This window comes from Aquarana catesbeiana, linkage group LG01 (genome assembly GCF_042186555.1).
Source record: "Aquarana catesbeiana isolate 2022-GZ linkage group LG01, ASM4218655v1, whole genome shotgun sequence".
Classification (NCBI taxonomy): Eukaryota; Metazoa; Chordata; class Amphibia; order Anura; family Ranidae; genus Aquarana; species Aquarana catesbeiana.
In genome coordinates, this window is record NC_133324.1 from 537053794 (window position 1) to 537072169 (window position 18376).

The window sequence follows — 18376 nt, forward strand, 5'->3', positions numbered from 1 at the left end:
AAGGGGTCCCCTATTGGTGGACTTTTTAGGCACATGTAAAAACCATAGAAAAGTATACTTGGTACAAATATAATTTATTAAATTGACACAATAAAATATAACAAAACTATAGCATCTATTGTTAGGAATGTAGGTCAATCAATGTTACAGTAATGCGTGTACAGTGTTTGAGGCAGTACTCTTGCAGCCAACGCGTTTCGGAGTCAATTAAACTCCTTCCTCAGGGTTGATGTACATTGAGAAAATTCTATATTAGAGAGAATATATTGAGAAAATGATAATCAGCATGTGAATATGCATCAATAAAACATTTCATAATATATTTTCCTGTCGCATCATGGCAGCATACACGTTGGGGTTGTGACTCCGCCTCCACAACCTGATAGGACCACATAGCTATAAATTAGAGAGTAGACACCTGCCCCAGTATTCTCTTATTTTTCCTCACCTGTCAGGACACACGGATCAGCACCCCCTTACCGCTTCGCCCCAGCCAGGTTCTAGCCTCTCCTGGATGGAAGTCCTTCTTGTACAGCCTCTAAACGAGCTAAATGGAAGGAGCCCCACTCTGGTGATCTCAGGGGCATACTCTCATCTCATTCAGCTGTCTGACCACAAGTATAAGCCTTAAACAGGCTTCAAGTGCAGCAGCCCACAAAAGCCTTAAACAGGCTTGCTGGAGGAATGGCCAGGAAAACTTCATTGTGGCCTCATGAAATAAGCCTTAAACAGGCTTAGTTGTGTGCAGCGGTCTCCCCCCCTCTTTCCCCCTCTCCTACCAGTGCCTCTGCCCGTCTGCTGGGCTCTGTGGTTCTCCTGATTTGCTCTCCGGAGCGCCGAGCGTTCTCGGCGTCCTCGCGCATGCGCGGTACGTCGTTTGGGCACCGCTGGGCTGCTTTCCAGCTTCCAAGATGGCGCCGGGTGTCTCGCGGCGCTGCTGCGCATGCGCGAGCGTCCGACGCTGATGGCGGCGGATTTAAAAGCCCAGCAGTAGCTGTATTTGCTGCTGCTGATTGTCTATGCATGACAGATTGTCTGTTTGGACTCCAAAGCGCTCTACAAAGGTAAGTGGCCTTCCTTTATACTGCCTTTAAGTCAGGATTCCTGCTCCCTCTGAAGCCTCCTCTGCATAGCGCTGTTTATTGTTTCTCACTGCAGGTTTCCAGTCCGCTTTCTCTCCATGGAGACCGCTGCCCCAGCAGATCACCGTCAGCCTATTAGGTAAGGGGGGGGAAGACAAATGTAAGTATTGAAGATCGAAAAAGAGAGCACTACTAACGCTGCCTAAATTGGTCAGCCCTACCAGGTCTTCAAGAACGTCTGCCTCAAGACAAAGAGAGTCCTCACGCAGGAGAAGTCGCTCCAGACATAGAAGGAGCCGTTCCTATCACAGAAGAAGCCGCTCGAGAGGAAGCCGCAGAAGAAGCCGCTCCCGGTCGCGCTCTAGACACGGCCGATCCCGCCACAGAAGATCGCCTTCACGCAGGCATCGTTCCCCCGCACGCCACTCCCGTCCTGCCGGGAACGCATGCTGGGTTTGCGGCGCAGCGGCTCTTCCAGGAAAACTGGTCTGTCAGACATGCCGGGAAGAGGCCGCAAGAGAGAGAATCTCGGAGGTCGGAGATTCAGCAGGGGCCGTAGCCCCCCAGGCCTCGGTATCCGAGGTGGATTTCTCTACCACTGCCTCCCCAGCCCGGGCTAGCACATCGAAGGAGCAAGACTCCCTGTCGGATAATGAGGGTCTGGAGGTATCGGCCGGATTCGACTTCAGTCTGGTAGAACCGTTTATAAAATCGGTTAAGGAGGCGATAGGTTGGGAGGAGCCCCAGCAAGCCCAACCGAAGCAGAGGAAGTATTTTCCTCAGCTTAAAAAGGATCCGGAATCCTTCCCGTTCATTGAAGAACTTGAGGACCTGATCAAAGAAGAATGGCAGAGACCAGAAAAGAAGTCTAGTCTGAATAACAGACTACTGAAGTTATACCCACTCAAGGAGCCTAAGGTGAACCCTCTGGTGTCCCCTCCGGTAGTGGATGCATCCCTGATGCGCCTAGCCAGGCATGTTACCCTCCCGTTAGAAGACGCGGTAACGTTTAGAGATGTCCTCGACAGAAAGATCGACACGGATCTCAAGCGGGCTTACCTGTCGGCTGGAGGCGCCTGCAGACCTGCAATAGCACTTGCTGCAGTAGGAAGAGCCATCTCGAGCTGGTCCACAAGCACGGAAAAGCTTGTATCAGAGGGGGCAGACCAAGAATCAATAGTAAAGGCGTTGCAAGAGTTAAGCCTGGCGGGCGACTTTGTGGCTGAAGCTTCAGTCGACACTATCAGGTCTGCATCTAAATCTATGCTGGCTTCAGTAACAGCCAGAAGAGCATTATGGCTAAAGCCCTGGACGGCGGATCCAGCTTCCAAATCCAACTGGTGTCGTATTCCGTTTGATGGTGAGCACCTCTTCGGAACAAAACTAGACACAGCCATCTCCAAAGTAACCGGCGGAAAGTCCGGGCTCATCCCCTCAGACAGGAGACCCAAGCAACAGAGACCTCCTCCCTTTAAGCGGAACCTCCCAGAGAGGTATAGGGATGCGAGAGCATACAGACCAGGCAAGGAGTATAGAAGGAGCTGGAAGAACCCTCAAACCTCCTTCATGAAGTTTCAGAAGCCTAAGGCGCCTGCTTCCAGTGACCAGAAGCCCTTTTGAAGGTGCGCCCGTCCGACCAGCGATAGTGGGAGCAAGACTCTCCAGTTTCAAGCTGGTCTGGGCGGAAACCATAAGGGATACCTGGACCCTGGCCACTATTACCTTCGGCCACAGGTGGTCCTTCAAAAACCGGCCCCCAGGGGATCAGTTCTACCCAACCCGTATTCCCCCATCTCGAGAAAAAAGGTTGTCGTTACTGAACTACATCCAAGATCTTCTCCAAAAACGAGCAGTAGTAGAGGTTCCACTGGCACAACGAGGCAGAGGATTCTACTCTCCATTATTTCTCGTCAAGAAGAAGTCAGGAGACCTTCGTCCGGTTCTAGACCTAAAGAACCTCAACAGGTCCATCAGAGTGGAGTCATTCAGGATGGAGAGCTTGCAGTCTATCCTGCAGGCCATAAATCTGGGGGACTGGATGCTCTCCATAGATCTCCAGGACGCCTACCTGCATATTCCGATCCACGGGGCATTCCAGAAATTCCTACGATTCTCGGTGGGTCAGGGGCACTTCCAGTTTCGAAGCCTTCCCTTTGGCATCTCAACAGCCCCCAGAACATTCACGAAGGTGCTACTACCAGCAATAGCTTTTTTGAGGGAGAAAGGTCTAAGGGTCCACCATTACCTGGACGACATCCTCCTCCTCTCAAGCAGCCAGGAATCACTCGTCCAACATCGCGAGATCCTGGTTTCCACCCTAATGAGTTTAGGATGGATAATCAATTGGCAGAAAAGCAACACCCAACCTACCCAAAGGATGGTCTTCCTGGGAGCCGAACTGGACACCCGAGCGAACACAGTGGAGTTACCAAGGGAGAAATCGTCCCTACTCATTCAGAAAGTGAAAGAGGCTATCCCAGCGTCATGTCTGCCGGCCAGAGCATAACTCAACCTCCTAGGTTCCCTATCAGCAACCATTCCAATGGTCAGATGGGCGCAATGGAATACCAGACCCCTACAAGCCTCCTTCCTGCGCCAGTGGGACGGATGGTCCATGTCCCAATTGATTCGCATCCCAGAGGAAGCCAGGCTATCTTTACGGTGGTGGACCCACCCCGACAACCTCAGCAGGTGCAAGCAGATAGTCACCCTCCACCAGGAGGTAGTAACTTCAGACGCCAGTCTGGAAGGATGGGGGGCACACTACCTACACTATGCAGCTCAGGGCCGCTGGCCCTTCAAAACCAAGGATGTAGTATCGAACATCCTAGAGATGAAGGCAGCCTTCCGAGCCCTCTTGGCATTCAGTTCACTCCTGAGAGGGAAACAAGTCCTCATTCAAATGGACAACCGAGTGGCGGTAGCCTATATCAACAGGCAGGGGGGTACCAAGAGCATCTCCATGATGCGGGAAGTCGGTCCGGTGATGCAATGGGCTCAACTGAACCTGTGGGACCTGAAGGCGACCTATATTCCGGGGGTTCAGAACTTACTGGCGGACTCCCTCAGCAGAACATTCGTTTCCAACAACGAGTGGTGTCTAAGCCCACAGGCCTTTGCCCTCATATGCCAGACATGGGGTCATCCAGACATAGACCTCGCAGCAACACCAGAGAACAAGAAGTGTCAGAGGTTTCTGTCGAGGAATCCCTTCCCCACAGCGGAGGGTACGGATTGTCTCCAGCACGCCTGGAACTTTCACCTAGGCTACATTTTTCCACCAACCCCACTGATAGCCAAGTTCCTTCTGAGGCTCAAACACTCAACAGCTCTAGTACTAGCCGTGATTCCCTTTTGGCCACGGAGGCCTTGGTTCACCACCCTCCTGCAACTGAGCACAGCGGATCCACTTCCACTCCCGGTAACAACGGATCTACTAACCCAGGGCCAGCTACTACATCCGAATCCAGAGAGATTGCACCTAGCGGCCTGGAGACTGAAAGGTCTAGGTTCCTAGAGCAAGGATGTTCTCAGAAGGTAGTCGATACCCTGCTTCAAGCCAGGAAATCCTCCACGAATAGCACCTATGAGAGAATCTGGGAAAGATTCTCTTCCTTTGCTCAGGAACAAGGTTGGGACCCGTCTTCCCCATCAGCAGTACAAGTGCTTGAGTTCCTTCAGTCAGGTCTAGACAAAGGCCTTAGGTCTAACACCCTGAAAGTCCAAGTCTCTGCCATCTCTGCCTTGACAGGGGTCAGATGGGCACTTAACCCTCTGGTGGTGCAATTTCAAAAAGCCTGCCTGAAGCTAAGACCACCCAGGAAACCTTCATTTCCAACATGGGACCTATCAACTGTCCTAGAGGTTTTATCCGGAGAACCATTCTTCCCCCTTGAGAATACCTCCCTCTGGGACCTGACTCTAAAGGTATCTTTCCTAATTGCCATCACATCAGCGAAGAGGGTCTCAGAAATGCAAGCCTTGCTGATCAAAGAACCGTATCTGATGGTTTACCCAGACAGACTAACCCTGAAGCCTTCAGACAGGTTTATCCCAAAGGTCTCCTCTGCGTTCCACTTTAACCAGGAGATTGACCTCCCGGCTTTGATCACGGATCAGGGCGTCCCTCATCCCTTGGATGTCAAGGGCAACATTCTCCATTACCTTTCGGTAACCAAGCCATTCAGGAAGTGCGAGAACCTTTTAGTCATCCCACATGGGTTCAGGAAGGGCCAGGCAGCTTCTGCCCGTACCATCGCCTCATGGCTCGTGAAAACTATCAAGAAGGCCTACTCCTTAAGCACCTTGCAGATTCCGGGAGATCTAAGAGCGCATTCCACCAGGGCAATGGCTACTTCATGGGCAGCTTACTGTAAAGTCTCAGCGGAAACCATTTGTAGAGCGGCCACTTGGTCTTCGAGGAATACCTTCATTTCTCATTATAGAATAGACGCTGCACGTTTAGCAGCAGTTGAATTTGGGAGGGCCGTTATACAGGCCAATTCTTCTGTTTCTTGCCAATAAATTTTGATTTTGCATTCCCACCCAGTTTGGCGAGTTACTCCCCAACGTGTATGCTGCCATGATGCGACAGGAAAACGGAAAATTGTATACTCACCTTTCCGTAATTTTCCTTTCCTGTCGCATCTTCATGGCAGCATACAATCAACCACCCTCTAAGGTGACATGTGTATATATTTACAGAGAATACTGGGGCAGGTGTCTACTCTCTAATTTATAGCTATGTGGTCCTATCAGGTTGTGGAGGCGGAGTCACAACCCCAACGTGTATGCTGCCATGAAGATGCGACAGGAAAGGAAAATTACGGAAAGGTGAGTATACAATTTTCCGTTTTTCATGTCTGATACACTTACATTAAACACTGTGTTGGCTGACTTGACATTCCATAAAGTTTGTTGATTAAAAACAGCGACAGTGACAAAGTCTGTCTGCCCAGTATGCTCCTGATTCCGACACAAACAGACATCTATGTATTAAGGGTGGTGTAGGTCTGTATATAGGTGGAAATGGGGTTTACTCCACAAAAAGTATATACATGTTGTTCTCTTCAAAAAGAAAAGAAAGCCCAAGAAATATGGGCGTAAAATAATTACTTGAGGCTCCACTGAGGCCGAGAGGCCACTCCTGCAAAAGATGTGATAATGTGAGTGTATAGTAAGGGATCCTATTTATTATTTATTTAATGCAATAAGGAAACTAATTCACAGGATTAAACTCATACCCGGAGGTGGCTCAACAGTTGATGTTCATAGATGTATATTTGATAGTTAGAGAGAAGGTAAGTAAAATAAGGTGTTCAATTAGTTACCTATTTACATTTCAAATATTATTTTCAATTATTGTGTCCTTACACTAGAAGGTTATGAAAAAGGGGTAGTGTAAATATTGTAATAATGTATAGCCAGATGGGACTGATTTGCTTGATGGAACTATAATTATCGTATATGGGGTATGTATAATGAAACTTAATCTAGAGTAGTGGTTTTCGTGTAGTTAATTCTATAAAGGGTTATCAGGTTAACTGGGAGTAGCCAGGGAAATCCCAGGTAAAACCCAGTTATAAATCTAGTTAACAAATTTAAACTAAAAAACAAAAAGCCATTAAATAGTAGCTATTCCTTTATGTGGTGTAGAGGTACAGATTCAGGTACTAGTTTCTCCAGGCAGTGAATGAGTAGAGAGGTGAAGGAATTATTATAATTCTGTAGCCTCTGAATAAAACTGATGAGCTTTAGTTGAGAGTTAATTATAATATATAGGGTGTTGAAAAACGTCTATATATAGTCAGTCTAATGTTAACCACTTCAGCCCCGGAAGGATTTACCCCCTTCCTGACCAGAGCACTTTTTACAATTTGGCACTGCATCGCTTTAACTGCTAATTGCGCGGTCATGCAATGCTGTACCCAAACAAAATTTGCGTCCTTTTCTTCCCACAAATAGAGCTTTCTTTTGATGGTATTTGATCACCTCTGCCGTTTTTATTTTTTGTGCTACAAACGGAAAAAGACCAAAAATTTTGAAAAAAAATGATGTTTTCTACTTTTTGTTATAAAAAAAATCCAATAAACTCAATTTTAGTCATACATTTAGGCCAAAATGTATTCGGCCACATGTCTTTGGTAAAAAAAATGTAAATAAGTGTATATTTATTGGTTTGCGCAAAAGTTATAGCGCCTACAAACTAGGGTACATTTTCTGGAATTTACACAGCCTTTAATGTATGACTGCCTATGTCAATTTATGAGGTGCTAAAATGGCAGGGCAGTACAAAACCCCCACAAATGACCCTATTTTGGAAAGTAGACACCCCAAGGAAATTGCTGAGAGGCATGTTGAGCCCATTGAATATTATTTTTTTTTGTCCCAAGTGATTGAATAATGACAAAAAAAAAAAAAAATTACAAAAAGTTGTCACTAAATGATATATTGCTCACACAGGCCATGGGCATATGTGGAATTGCACCCCAAAATATATTCAGCTACCTCTCCTGAGTACGGGGATACCACATGTGTGGGACTTTTTGGGAGCCTAGCTGCGTACGGGGCCCCGAAAACCAATCACTGCCTTCAGGATTTCTAAGGGCGTAAATTTTTGATTTTACTCCTCACTACCTATCACAGTTTTGCAGGCCATAAAATGCCCAGATGGCATAACCCCCCCCCCCCCAAATGACCCCATTTTGGAAAGTAGACACCCCAAGCTATTTGCTTTGAGGCATGTTGAGTCCATGGAATATTTTATATTTTGACACAAGTTGCGGGAAAGTGACAATCTTTTTTTTTTTTTGCACAAAGTTATCACTAAATGATATATTGCTCACACAGGCCATGGGCATATGTGGAATCGCACCCCAAAATACATTTAGCTGCTTCTCCTGAGTATGGGGATACCACATGTGTGGGACTTTTTGGGAGCCTAGCCGCGTACAGGGCCCCGAAAACCAAGCACCGCCTTCAAGATTTCTAAGGGTGTAAATTTTTTATTTCACTCTTCACTGCCTATCACAGTTTCGGAGGCCATGGAATGCCCAGGTGGCACAAACCCCCCCCCCCAAATGACCCCATTTTGGAAAGTAGACACCCCAAGCTATTTGCTGAGAGGCATGGTGAGTATTTTGCAGCTCTCATTTTGTTTTTGAAAATGAAGAAAGACAAGAAAAAAATTTTTTTTTCTTTTTTCAATTTTTAAAACTTTGTGACAAAAAGTGAGGTCTGCAAAATACTCACTATACCTCTCAGCAAATATCTTGGGGTGTCTACTTTCCAAAATGGGGTCATTTGGGGGGTTTTGTGCCACCTGGGCATTCCATGGCCTCCGAAACTGTGATAGGCAGTGAAGAGTGAAATCAAAAATTTACGCCCTTAGAAAGCCTGAAGGCGGTGCTTGGTTTTCGGGGTCCTGTACGAGGCTAGGCTCCCAAAAAGTCTCACACATGTGGTATCCCCGTACTCAGGAGAAGCAGCAGAATGTATTTTGGGGTGTAATTTCACATATTCCCATGGCATGTTTGAGCAATATATCATTTAGTGACAACTTTGTGCATATTCCATGGACTCGACATGCCTCTCAGCAAATAGCTTGGGGTGTCTACTTTCCAAAATGGGATCATTTGGGGGTGGGGTTTGAACTGTCCTGGCATTTTATGCACAACATTTAGAAGCTTATGTCACACACCACCCACTCTCCTAACCACTTGAAGACAAAGCCCTTTCTGACACTTTTTGTTTACATGAAAAATTATTTTTTTTTTCAAGAAAATTACTTTGAACCCCCGAACATTATATATTTTTTTAAAGCAAAGGCCCTACAGATAAAAATGGTGGGTGTTTCATTTTTTTTTCACACAGTATTTGCGCAGCCATTTTTCAAACGCATTTTTTGGGGAAAAACACACTTTTTAAAATTTTATTGCACTAAAACACACTATATTGCCCAAATGTTTGATGAAATAAAAAGATGATCTTAGGCCGAGTACATGGATACCAAACATGACATGCTTTAAAATTGCGTACAAACGTGCAGTGGCAGCAAAATAAATACATTTTTAAAAGCCTTCAAAAGCCTTTACAGGTTACCACTTTAGATTTACAGAGGAGGTCTACTGCTAAAATTACTGCCCTCGATCTGACCTTCGCGGTGATCCCTCACATGCATGGTGCAATTGCTGTTTACATTTGACGCCAGACCGACATTTGCGTTCGCCTTAGCGTGAGAGCAGGGGGGGGACAGGGGTGCTTTTTTTTTTTTTTTTTTCTTTATTATTTTTTTGATTTTTTATCTTATTTTTAAACTGTTCCTTTCATTTTCATTTTTTTAAAATCATTTTTATTGTTATCTCAGGGAATGTAAATATCCCCTATGATAGCAATAGGTAGTGACAGGTACTCTGTTTTGAAAAAATTGGGGTCTATTAGACCCTAGATCTCTCCTCTGCCTTCAAAGCATCTGACCACACCAAGATCGGTGTGATAAAATGCTTTCCCAATTTCCCAATGGCGCTGTTTACATCCGGCGAAATCTAAGTCATAAAATGCTCGTAGCTTCTGGTTTCTTAGGCCATAGAGATGTTTGGAGCCACTCTAGTCTCTGATCAGCTCTATGGTCAGCTGGCTGAATCACCGGCTGCATTCTCAGGTTCCCTGTTGAGACAGGAGAGCCAGAGAAAAACACGGAAGATGGTGGGGGGGGGGGGGCATTCCCTCCCACGGCTTGTAAAAGCAGTCTAGAGGCTAATTAGCCGCTAGGATTGCTTTTACATGAAAGCTGACCGCTGGCTGAAAAGAATGATACCAAGATGATACCTAAACCTGCAGGCATTATTCTGGTATAACCACTCAAAGTCGTGAATGGCGTACCTGAAGACAAAAAAATGGTTAACAATAAAGCACAGTAAACGGTAAAGTATAAAAAATTGCATAACTTAAAAGCAAACATGATAAAACATAATAACAATAAAACATTGCAGAATAGAATACAGTAAAAAAGAGCAGAACAATAGAGAGAGAATAGAGAGAGAGAGAACAATGAAACGACAACTATTTTTTTTTATTTTATATTTTTTTTGTGTTTTTTTTTTTTTTACACTTTTTTTTGTAACTGTAACTTTTATAACTGTAACCGGTTCCAGGTTCGGGTCTCTCAAAATGCGATGGCATCTTGGGAGACCCTGTGAAAGTGTGCCTAGTCTGTGCAATGCTGTACCCTATGCTAATACTCAACTAGTGTATGGTAGCGTTCAAAACATTCACCAATGCAAAGACCAGGATTGTCAGGACAGGAGGGAAAATAATAGCGGGTGTCACGCCTATATCCGCGCTTGCTGCAGACACGACATCTTTTTTGGGGGGGTTCGTTGGGTAGGGGTACTCGGGAGGACATAAAGAAAATGCCTCTCATGCAGCCGACATTGGGGATGTGAATGGGGGAAGTACGGGTGCTGCAGAAGTGGTGGGTTCCCAATTAGGATTGGCGAATGCAGCAGGAAGGGCACTATGGGCACGACGGGCCTGTTTGTCTTCTTCTTGGTAGCAGCGGGACACTACTTGTGCTTGCCACCTCACCAGCTTGAACTGCACTTATGGGACTCGCCACATCACCAAATGTTACTGCAGTGCTGGTTTGACTACGACCGGGGTGTACTAGGCCGCTGGCGCTTGCCAGTTCACCAAAACGCTACCAAAAAAACTGTTAACGATCGCAGGGATCAGGCCTGACTCTGCGAACGCTGCAGTTATGTGTTTAGTGTTTTGTAAGTGACAGTGATCGATCGATACTGCACTTGGGTGGGCTGGGCCGGGTGGAGGGGCAAATTGCAGGTGCTAGCAGGTATCTGGGCTGATCCCGCTAACACTGCATTTTTGGGAACCCTAAACTGCTGGGGACGCTAGTATAGATCTGATCGGATCAGATATTGATCCGTTCAGATACTATACCACTAAGGGAGGTGTACGGTGCGTGCGTGGGTGTTAGCGGTACTGGCGCTAACCTGACGCTACCTGGGGCTGGTGCTTGCCAGTTCACCAAAACGCTACCAAAAAAACTGTTAGCGATCGCAGGGATCAGGCCTGACTCTGCGAACGCTGCAGTTATGCGTTTAGTGTTTTGTAAGTGTCAGTGATCGATCAATACTGCACTTGGGTGGGCTGGGCTGGGCCGGGGGGAGGGGCAAAACGCAGGTGCTAGCAGGTATCTGGGCTGATCCCCCTAACACTGCATTTTTGGGAACCGTAAACTGTTGGGGACGCTAGTATAGATCTGATCAGATCAGATATTAATCCGTTCAGATACTATACCACTAAGGGAGGTGTACGGTGCGTGCGTGGGTGTTAGCGGTACTGGCGCTAACCTGACGCTGCCTGGGGCTGGTGCTTGCCAGTTCACCAAAACGCTACCAAAAAAACTGTTAGCGATCGCAGGGATCAGGCCTGACTCTGCGAATGCTGCAGTTATGCATTTAGTGTTTTGTAAGTGTCAGTGATCGATCGATACTGCACTTGGGTGGGCTGGGCTGGGCCGGGCAGAGGGGCAAAATGCAGGTGCTAGCAGGTATCTGGGCTGATCCCGCTAACACTGCGTTTTTGGGAACCCTAAACTGCTGGGGACGCTAGTATAGATCTGATCGGATCAGATATTGATCCGTTCAGATACTATACCACTAAGGGAGACGTATGCTGTGTGCGTGGGTGTTAGCGGTACTGGCGCTAATCTGACGCTGCCTGGGGCGACGCATATCACCGCCGGGCGATCAGGGAGCTAAACCTTTATTAGGTAATAAACGGAAGGTGCCCTGACGCTATAAAAAATAAACGAACTAACCAGCGTCACCCGTAACGGTTATACGTGATCAGTGGTGAAAGGGTTAACTAGGGGGCAATCAAGGGGTTAAAACATTTATTAGGTAGTATATGGGGGTCCCTGTCGCTATAAAACGCTGACGGCGAACCTAAATATTTAGCTCCCTAACTAGCGTCACCAGCGACACTAATACAGCAATCAGAAAAATGATTGCTTAGCGACACTGGTGACGGGGGGTGATCAAGGGGTTAAAACTTTATTAGGGGGGGTTAGGGGGGCACCCTATACCTAAAGGGGGCTAATACTAACTGCCCTACCACACTAACTGTCACAAACTGACACCATGCAATAATCAGAAAAAAAAAAAAAACTGCTTGGTGTCAGTGTGACAGGGGTGGGGGGAAGGGTGATTAGGGGGGGATCGGGGGGTAAAGGGGGGTGTAAAGTGTGCCTGGCATGTTCTACTGTGTGTGTTGTGTTGTGCAACTCACTCAGATGTCTTCTCTCCTAGGCGTCGGAACGGAAAATGCCGAGCCAAGAAGAGATGACATCACATCCCCTGCCTCTGTGTACTACACAGAGGCAGGGAAAGACTGTCATTGGCTGGGAGCGATCGCGAGGGGGGCCACGAATGGATGGCCTCCCCCTCATCTCTGATCGCTGCCAGACCAAAGCCGACCACCTCGGGCACCGGGGGGGTCTGATCGGACCCCCCGCCCGCGGGAAGGCAATCACGTACCAGGTACGTGATTTTGCCTGTCCGTGCCATTCTGCCACAGTATATCTGCGTGAGGCGGTCGGCAAGTGGTTAACTTAATCAAGTAAAAGAAGTCCCAGGCACAGCTACAGTATATAAGTAGTGAAAGTAAAGTTGGTCAGCTTAAGTTAGTATCATAGTTTTTAAAGAAAGGTTATTGACTTACATGGCACAGAAGTAGGTCAGATCATGTAGCTGTTCAGGCCGGTATCATCCTGCAGCGTGTGGAGGATGTCCGGCATAGAAATCAGCTGCTTTATAAAGCCTCTCTCCCCCAATCAGCTGTTGATGTCTTAATGCAACAGCTGATATAGTGGGAGAGAGAGGAGGCAGGTGTGAGCCATGTATGGCCCCCTGGGAGGAGTGAGCGCTGCCCCGTCTGCGGCGCGCATGCGTGAGCCTATGCGTCGGGACGTTGGCACTCCCACTCCACCCACCGACACAGAATGCTTCCCTGGTGGACTGCGCATGTCCACCAGGGTCGCAAGATGGAGGCCAGTCTGGAATGGATGTAGACTGTAGCCTCACATAGCGCCGCGTTTACGTTGTGTAACCCGGGTGGCTTTTTGTGCCGGACGAGCGTCAAGTTATAGGTGATAGTGTGATGTTATAAAAACATCCACTTAAAAGTAAAGGATGAAAATACAAATATAGTGATAGTTCTGTGATTTTCTGGGAGCAAGAGAATACTGGTGACAGGCAAGGTCTCACAGGTATAGATAACATTTTGGGATCTAGGTTTACATATTAAAGAATGTATAGGTTTACATATCAAAAAAATGTATATAGGTAAAAGATCCAAATCATAATACATACAGGAAGAGAGAATTAATGGCAGGATCAACGGAAGTCTCTTGCACTGGAGAACAGTGAAGACAACATTTCTTATTAGATATATATCAGAGAATGTAGGTAGGCAGAGAATCCAGGTCATTGGATTAATTGTTGTAATATATACAGAAAGAGGAGGTTAATGGCAGGATCAACAGGAATTTTTTGGAGAACAATATTAGCAACATTTCTTATTAAATATATATATCGGAGAATGCAAATAGGCAAAAAAGTCCAGATCATAAGATTAATTGATGTAATATAAACAAAAAGAGGAAGTTAATGGCAGGATCAACAAAAAAAGTTTCTTTCATTGGAGAGCAGTAATGACAGCACCTCTTGTTAGATAGGGAGATTCCTTAGGGGCATTTATCAATTTGGCACAGAACCACACATGGTTTTTGAATGTTAGGTTTAAAAAAGCACAATGATGATGCAGATAGATGTACGTCGTATCAAGTGATATATATTCCCTAGTGCCGAAAATGCGGTGTCACATCCATATATACATAATAATCTGTGCTCCTGTATCTATATGCATTCCAAAAAATATATACATTAAACATGACATGTCATACATGTGGTTACCGTGCCATATACAGATACAATGATAGGATAATATGGTGATAATATAGTGATGCACTAAAATAGTAATATATAGTAGAAATTCATCATTGTCCTATTTGTTCCAGCCTTAAAAACTAAGGACGGATAGATGTAAATAAATCGCTCGCATCCGAATCTCAAAAACAAGGGGAGATCAATGTGGGAGAAAGGACAGATTTTGATATAATTGTTCTCTACCCCTGAGGAGAAACCCTCAAGGAATGGCTTGAACCATATTGTTTCATTCAAGCCCGGAGGTTGAGTGGCCTTTAATCTATATATCCATCGTGATTTTGTTCCAGTCTCCCCCTCTGGGACTCGGATGCACGCGGTCCAGAATGAGGAATCTTATTATTGGAAACTTTCCATTGTGTACCAGTGTGGTGTGTCTCCCAAGGGGGAGATCAGGGTCGTAGGTTTTCATAGATGTTATGTGCCTATACACCCTTCTCCAAAATTCCACCTTTGTTTTGCCAATATAGAAGCATATGCGTTCACATAAAAGCATGTATATCACCCCATGAGTTCTACAGTTGGCAAAATGTTTAGGGTAAAACATCTGGCCGTTAGGGAGGGTGGGATTTTTTTGTGTGAGCATGTATTGACAATAGTTACATGCTCCCCAATTGAAAGTCCCTTTGTATTTGCAGTGAGATTTGTTTGCTTCCCCCTTGTATTCACTGGTGGTGATTCTATCCTTTAAGGATGTAGCCCGTTTAAAGTTAAAACGGGGCTTAGGAGGGACAAATGGTCCCAGTGCTGGGTCGCATTGCAACATATGCCAGTATTTTTCTATAATATTCTTGACTTGTTTTTGTTGATTGCTGTATTTTGTAATGATTCTGATGGTATTAACATCGTTTTGGTTTTTGGATTTCTCTGAATAAGGTAATTCCGTCCCAGGGGCGGATCCAGGGGGGGCAATGGGGCAATTGCCCCCTCCGAGAAATGCAGGTGAGTGTCACTGTCACTGTGAGAGAGCCGCCGGGCGGCTCTGTGAGTAAAAGAGCCACCGGGCGGCTCCGTGAGAGAGAGAGCCGCTGGGCGGCTCTGTGAGTAAAAGAGCCGCCGGGCGGCTCCGTGAGAGAGAGAGCCGCTGGGCGGCTCCGTGAGTAAAAGAGCCACTGGGCGGCTCCATGAGTAAAAGAGCTGCTGGGCGGCTCCGTGAGAGAGAGAGCCGCTGGGCGGCTCTGTGAGTCACAGAGCCGCCGGGCGGCTCCATAGGTGACAGAGCCACCATTGACATGTGTTTGTGAGTGGCTGCTGGCCAATCAGGGAGCAGGCGGGCAGGGGAGCAGAGAGATGACATCATCTCTCACCGCCCGCCCTGCATCCCTGCAGTTCCCCCCCACCATGCAGGCAGCTGCGGCAGCAGAGAGATTACATCATCTCTCTGCTGCCTGTCTCTGGGACACAAGAGACCACCTTAGCAGGTGGCAAGTGACAATCTGCATCTGGTGACAGGTGACATGGCAAGTGACAATCTGCAACATGTGGCAGGCGACGTGGCAAGTGACATGCAAGTGACAATCCGCAACGTGGCAGACGACGTGGCAAGTGACAATCTGCATCTGGTGACAGGCGACGTGGCAAGTGACAATCCGCAACATGTGGCAGGCGACATGGCAAGTGACAATCTGCATCTGGTGACAGGCGACGTGGCAAGTGACAATTCGCAACATGTGGTAGGCGATGTGGCAAGTGATAATCTGCATCTGGTGACAGGCGACGTGGCAAGTGACAATCCGCAACATGTGGCAAGCGACGTGGCAAGAGACAATCTGCATCTGGTGACAGGCGATGTGGCAAGTGACAATCCGCAACATGTGGCAGGCGACGTGGCAAGTGACAATCTGCATCTGGTGACAGGTGACGTGGCAAGTGACAATATGCAACATGTGGCAGGCAACGTGGCAAGTGACAATCTGCATCTGGTGACAGGTGACGTGGCAAGTGACAATCCGCAACATGTGGCAGGCGACGTGGCAAGTGACATGGCAAGTGACAATCCGCAACATGTGGCAGGCGACGTGGCAAGTGACATGCAAGTGACAATCCGCAACGTGGCAGGTGACGTGGCAAGTGACAATCTGCATCTGGTGACAGGCGACGTGGCAAGTGACAATCCGCAACATGTGGCAGGCGACGTGGCAATTGACAATCTGCATCTGGTGACAGGCGACGTGGCAAGTGACAATCCGCAACATGTGGCAGGCGACGTGGCAAGCGACAATCTGCATCTGGTGACAGGCGACGTGGCAAGTGACAATCCGCAACATGTGGCAGGCGACGTGGCAAGTGACAATCTGCATCTGGTGACAGGCGACGTGGCAAGTGACAATCCGCAACATGTGGCAGGCGACGTGGCAAGAGACAATCTGCATCTGGTGACAGGCGACGTGGCAAGTGACAATCCGCAACATGTGGCAGGCGACGTGGCAAGTGACAATCTGCATCTGGTGACAGGTGACGTGGCAAGTGACAATACGCAACATGTGGCAGGCGACGTGGCAAGTGACAATCTGCATCTGGTGACAGGTGACGTGGCAAGTGACAATCCGCAACATGTGGCAGGCGACGTGGCAAGTGACAATATGCATCTGGTGACAGGTGACGTGGCAAGTGACACACTCGGGGCTCCCACTGATTCTGCATTATGGTGAGTTAAACTATTTAATTTTTTATAACAATGTAATAATAGTAATAATGCGCTTCAATCATCCTGACACCATAACAACCATGGTGCCGTGATGATTGAAGCGCCAACACCAGCCATTTCCCCGATAGATGTACCCCAAAAAAATATATTTTCTGGCAGTGCCCCTCCCGAGACTAGACTCTGGATCTGCCCCTGTTCCGTCCTTGATCTTAGAGAGGCTTTTTTAAAAGATCGTTTTAATGAAGTGTGTGAGTAGCCTTGTTGTAGCAATCTCTCACGTAGTTTGTTCGCTTCAATTTTAAAGATATTGTCTCCTGAACAATTTCTTCTTATTCTAAGATACTGGCTATAAGGGATAGAATCCATGAGGGGTTTAGGGTGGAAGCTGGTAGCATGTAGAATTGCATTGCTTGCGGTGGGTTTCCTATATAGCTTGCTCAAAATAGCTCCCCCCTCTCCTCTATAAGCTTCTACATCCAAAAAAGTGACGCGTTGTTTGTCAAAAGACATAGTGAAGTTTAAGTTGAAATCGTTGCGATTTATCCTCATAAGGCATTGCTGGAGTAAGTCTACTGGTCTGTCCCAGATGATGAATATATCATCGATGTACCGGTACCACCCAAGAATGTGGTCTATGTACATCGAAAGTCTCATCACCAAGGAACATGGCTTCCCACTCCCCCCAGGTACAGGTTGGCATACGATGGGGTGTCCCCACCGCAACCCCCTGCACCTGGAGATAGTGGGAGCTGTAAAACGTGAATACGTTATGGGTCAAAATGAACACCAGCAGTGAAATGATGAACTCTCCATAGCTTGGATCTACGTTTTTAGCATTTTGCATAATGTGCTTGATAGCTGTCCGTCGACCCTCCTTGTTTGTGGTAAAGTTTTTTTTAAATCAATTTTCGGATAAAGAGTTGAAGATCTTTGTATATTTCGAACTTGTCTCTGTCTTACTTTGGACGGAAATTTAGGCCTTTTTTGAGGATAGCTATTTCATCTTGGGACAATTTGTACGAAGATAGGTTGATTATGTTTAATTCAGTTGTTCGGACGACAATATCTTTAAAATTGAAGCGAACAAACTACGTGAGAGATTGCTATAACGAGGCTACTCACACACTTCATTAAAACGATCTTTTAAAAAAGCCTCTCTAAGATCAAGGACGGAATTACTTTATTCAGAGAAATCCAAAAACCAAAACGATGTTAATACCATCAGAATCATTACAAAATACAGCAATCAACAAAAACAAGTCAAGAATATTATAGAAAAATACTGGCATATGTTGCAATGCGACCCAGCACTGGGACCATTTGTCCCTCCTAAGCCCCGTTTTACCTTTAAACGGGCTACATCCTTAAAGGATAGAATCACCACCAGTGAATACAAGGGGAAATCAAACAAATCTCACTGCAAATACAAAGGGACTTTCAAATGTGGAGCATGTAACTATTGTCAATACATGCTCACACAAAAAAATCCCACCCTCCCTAACGGCCAGACGTTTTACCCTAAACATTTTGCCAACTGTAGAACTCATGGGGTGATATACATGCTTTTATGCAAATGCACATGCTTCTATATTGGCAAAACAAAGGTGGAGCCATTCCTTGAA

At 46.6% G+C, this 18376-nt stretch overlaps 1 protein-coding gene across 4 annotated transcripts in view; it reads left to right on the forward strand.

Moving 5' to 3' along the window:
• The window catches only part of SEMA6B (semaphorin 6B), a 1880978-nt gene that overhangs the window by 467218 nt on the left and 1395384 nt on the right, over nucleotides 1–18376 (forward strand). The gene's annotated exons all lie outside the window — the stretch shown is intronic.